The following is a 5,477-nucleotide window of genomic DNA, read 5'->3' as shown; positions in this document are numbered from 1 at the left end:
AGAAATTATTTCAAAATCTTAGCATCAGACACAAGTTTGACTCTCTTAAAAATAAAAGAAACATTCTAAAAAAGTTTTGATTACAATTAAGTCAGCTTAGTGCAAGTCATTGCAAGGACAAAAAATATACAAATCGGTACCATAGCAATAATGATTTTGTCTTACAGGAACAACTTGGGAATTACTTACCTTTCTCTAGACAATACATTGTTTTTGTATATACTGTGACACAAAAACTCCATTACCTTTCACCCATGAATTGGAAAAGTGGATTCTAGTGTAGTTTCTGTATCCTTTAGGCCAGTGACATCCAAGCCACTTGGCATTCTCTTTACTAACTAAATATACTTGACTTATATAATCTCATTTCATGTGTCCTCTGATTAGATTGGTTTTCTCACTCTTTAGCAGTAGGGGAATGACACTGTGCATGTTTTCTTCTCAAGAACCAGCCTAACCAGAGATGACTACTGCTGCTGCCTTTCCAACTGACTAAGGCAAATTGGATATAAATTTTCTTCTTGTCTTTGATTGTCCATACCATTACTGTTCTACATAAAACGTCTAGTATAACTACTAAATGCTTTTGTTGAACAGGATTACTAGTTATTATTATTTTCTTTTTAATAACTCAGGCATTGCCAAGACCAACTCCATAAAACACCATGTAGCTAATTTCAGCAGCTTCATAGGTCCAATTATATTTTCTTAGCAAACAAAATCATGATGGGCTACTCCTCAGCACTTGCTAAGATAATTTAGAATGGGATATATGTAGCTGCTGTCAAGAGATGTTGGCTGTGAATGATGAAGTCAAGCCATAATAAAACAGAGATAGCAGAAGTGAACAGATTTTGGAGTTTGAGAAGCAGGATGTTTTTGATCTCAGGCAAGAGCCATTCAATGTTGTATCTTGCCATCTATGCAAGGTCTGGATTTTATTGCCAGAGAATAGCATCTTTTTATTTATTAAACTAAACCACATTTATGCATGTTACTCCCAGTGTCATTAACAACAACTGTACATACACAAAAGCTACAGAAAGCAGTGGACAGATTGTAACCAATATTTTTTAAAAGAGCAAAATAAAAACATTAAGGAGAGCTTCTGATGATATTAGTATTTGGGATGTCAAGAATCTTCTCAAATGGTTTAAAGGATAGCTAACAAATATAGACAGAAGACTCTTATTCTACTCTGTTTCTTGCCTTCTATTTCATGTTTTTGACTGACTTTCCTTATCTGTAAGCTCTGCTATTTACACAGAACCCCTTCTATGGGACAATTTGGGATCTAGATCTGAAATGAGTACACGAGAACTAAACAGTTTAATCTGAAGTCAACACAATAACTTAATATGCATTGGAGTTTGTTGTGAGAATCACAATAAGAATATTTTATATTCAAAACTCATAGAAGAATCCAAATAAGCACAGGAACAAGGGTAGCACATCATAGCGAGGGTAGGTGGGTTTTTCAACATTAAGTAAAAATAATGACTTTTTTTCCAGTAACAAAAGCTAAGATTGCAAGTTAAAAGACAAAGCAAGATAGCTAGTAATCAGTAGGAAATTAACAACTATCCATGGAGGTAGTCACAATAAGGAAAAACAGTACTGGACTGGAATTAAACAGGGTGAAATAACTGAAAAGCTTTGCTCATCTGTTTAGGACTTTCAGATACAATAGCCTTGTTCGTAGTGCAGAGAAACAAAATAAGAATTAAAAGTTCAGAGAAAATGTTTTCCAAATTCTTCAGTCTGGAATTTGGTCTAAAGAAGCAGTTCTCCAAGAGTTTTACTAAGCAGCTTTGGTAAGAAAACAAGCATTTTTCTAATGAACCAATTCTACTTCATATTCTTTCCTTGCACATGTCCTGTGTAAAGAATTACTTCTTGGAGCACTTTGATCAGCGCAGTGCTCCTGATGCATTTTTAGGCATATTCTCTTTATTTTCTTGCACAGAACAGAGACATCCCCCCAAAAAACCCTCCCAAAACATGATGATCCACCAGTTTCCTTAATTTCTAGAGGAAAGTGAAAGACCAGGTGGAATATTAAGCACCATTGAGCCCACTATGACACTATTACAGATGCTATTACTCACCTCCATCAATGATTCTCCCAAAGTCTTTTGACATACAAACAAAAACTGTAAATGACACAGTCACAAGATAGAACAGCTTTTTGAGTGTGGTACAAACATCCAGGTCCCTCTTTGAATACTGTAGTTGCTTCTTTTTTATGTAGCCTTCTATCTTGGAAAAATGTAACAATCCTTACTTGAAGCTGTTTATTCTTAGAGTCAGGAACTGTTATCTCTCTAAAGGAAATCAAATCTGGGTCCTGTGAATCCTTCATAGTGCTTTCACCCAGAGCAGCAGTTCATAGCTACATCATGGAGAATTATATTAAATCCTAAATTTACATGCTATTTGTAAATTCAGACTGCACCTTCCCTGCAGTTCGCTTCCTATGCCATTCAATATCTCCTGTTTTTACCCCAAACCTTAAATGCTGTAGCACGTAACTTTAAAATGGAAAATGAAGTAGAAATTGTGGAGGGTTTTTAAAATTAGAATTAAGCATGATGATCATAATAGGGACTACAAAACATGTAAATGCATTATCTTCTTCAAAAGTATTGTAACAAGTTAAAAAAAAAAAAAGAACAAACAACAATACATCAGGTACAAAAGAAAGTTAGTAAGGATTAAGCCCTAAAAATACAATATCACCTTATCTTTCACAGGTGCAATGTATCTACTACTAGCAGACATATAGCCTTCTGTCTAGTTTTCACTTTAGCAACCTTTGTCAGCTTGTCACACCTGTACATTTTGGATTGAATTGCAAGATAGGGAGAGGAGTTTCTTCTCAGATCTTAAGAGAGAAATCTTGTGCATCAAATATTTTAAGAGCTGGTAAGGCACTTACAGCATTCCTGGAAACTTGGGGATATTATAGTAAATCAAAAGTCAAGAGCTACAATATGCATTTGGTGTATATGCATACGTAAAATCGTTTGCTGGCACCTACCAATCTACACAGAGTAACTGCCTGCAGCGGGATAATCCAAGTTAGTGCCCTTATCCACATGTATTTCTGAAATAAAACATACATTTCTAAAGACAATTTTTCTCTATCTACTTTTTCTTTAGTCAAACTTCCATTGAGGAATTCTGACCGATTTTGATCCTGTTGGAAATGTTCTCACAGCATTGTGCTTTCTTGGACTTATCACACAGGCTGGAAGCTCAAACATCTGAAGCTGTTGCAACATACGCAAGGTATCAACTACAGCTACTAGCTCCCATAACCGTAGAGAGGAGAGTGGGACTGTCTCTTGTTATATGTTCTTGTTCTTACAATCAGATTTCTACCCAAGCAGTTTTTACTTATCTCAAACAGTTTGTGGGATTATATTTTTTTAAGTTTCAAGGGATCTGAAAGATTTATTGAATTCTACTGCTTAGCATTATTGCCTAGAGTTAAAGGAAACATGTTAAATCCATGTTCTAAATTGACATGTTCAGAGAATTTAAAACTTGGTTCAGCACTGTTTGCCTCCGTAAATGGCTTCATTAGAATTGCATGAAGTAGACCGTTATCTAAAATTGACTTCTCCCCAGATCTTAGTTGCTTTCAAATTTACACAGATGAGATGCTACAGTACAAGACAAAACATGCAAATATGTATATCTATTCACTTATGCACACCAAAACCCAGTTGTTTCTTTAAAAATTACAGATTGCAATATAGAAATTGGTATACACAATTGATTTTCTGTGTATCAAATCTGAGATATTTCCACTGTTATCGTTAGCATAATAATGTAATTTATGCATATTCAGTGATCTTTAAACTATGTTGATCAGGTTTTGTAGCTCTTTTAACTAAGGCAATGCTAAGCTTCAGGCAGGCTGCAAAACTTGATGAAGCATCACAGCTTCAACATATAGAAGACCACAATAAGTTCCAGACTGCTGTTAGAGTGGTGCTGGTATTTAATTTAGCTGGTTATAGTTGAGACCAAATTTTTAGTTTGATGCTTTAAATCCTTATTCAGTAAAGAACCCATTCAAACATCAAAAGCAATAACCCTAAACTTTAAGTATCTATTTAATTAATTGCCCATTTAATTTTTCAGTTCCTTTTTCCTGAAATCATAGACAGTAATTATGTATTGTACTTTTGACAGGTTTCCCCCACAGACCGTGTCACTTTTTTGCATATCCCTTCTTCAAGGGATCAGAAGAAAGGTTTATCCTTTGTCCATGTTCTTGCTTTTTCTATGCTTCCGACTCCAGAATCAATTGTTCTTCCTCCTTTAGTGTCTTTTATAGGTGTGGGGGTTTTGTGGCGGTGGTTTTTTTCCCCCAACTCTAGTGAAATTTACTGAAGTGTGTCTTGGGTCATGAACTACATCATCAAAAAAAGAGGAAACTTCAGGACAGCGATCCATTTATGACAGTATACTATCTACGATAGTATTGCATTACAGGGTAACCTCCTAAGTGTATGTTAGAGAACATCTAACATGAGATGTCAGATAATTTGCCCTAAGGAAGTAACAAATAAAAAAGGGTGTAAAAGCCCCCTGAAATTACATTATACACAGAATTTTCACCACTGTTAAAAAGAAAGCTGAAGTGATGACAGAATATAGGATGAACAGTATTACAGACAACATTAACATGAAAAATACGAAAATCTTTCTCTCAACTAATTTCCAAACTTTCAGGGAGTAACTTAATTGCAGTCTTATTTGTCACAAAACAAGAATTTTTTGAGTGTCTGCTTATGCTTCTTCCTCCCTGGACATATCAGCAAAATCTAGGAAATCATTAGCGGTCCTAGAATTGGAATAGATTTATTGTATATGTACTGGACAAACATAATAGCAGAGATTATACAGACAAACCAGTTCATACAGAAATCAAAAAGCTTTCTTACCTACTAAATACTCCACTAGCAGAAAAGGCAATTTGGTTTGTGACTAAAGCCCTGAAAATCAGACTTTGTTCACCCCTAGTCTGCTCTGTGATGTCCAAGTAGGTTATTTCAACGAGTTGTTTGTCTCAGTTTTTCCTCCTTAAGGGAGGTAACAAAAATCAAGCCTCCCTTGCAAATGTTTGGATTTAAAGATGAAAAGTACCATGCAGGCATCTTATAATAATCTGATGAACTAACAATGGTAAAATGATTTTTAAAAGTTAATCAACATTTATAGTTACTATAATACAGTCTTGTCATATACAAGAGTAGCATTTACAAACAGCTTATATCCAAGGAAACAACAAAAGAAAGAATTAAAGGGAAGAACAGGGAGTGGGTGGACTCTTCTTCACAGAAACTTAGAAGGCATAAAGTGACTAATAAATGTTTTTTCCATAAAGCAAATATCATAGACTACTATAATTACATCCTAACTTTTATGACATATTTTAAAATAAGTATCACACACAACTCCTG

This window comes from Falco peregrinus, chromosome 2 (genome assembly GCF_023634155.1).
Source record: "Falco peregrinus isolate bFalPer1 chromosome 2, bFalPer1.pri, whole genome shotgun sequence".
Lineage (NCBI taxonomy): Eukaryota > Metazoa > Chordata > Aves > Falconiformes > Falconidae > Falco > Falco peregrinus.
Note: the sequence above shows the minus strand (reverse complement) of the source record.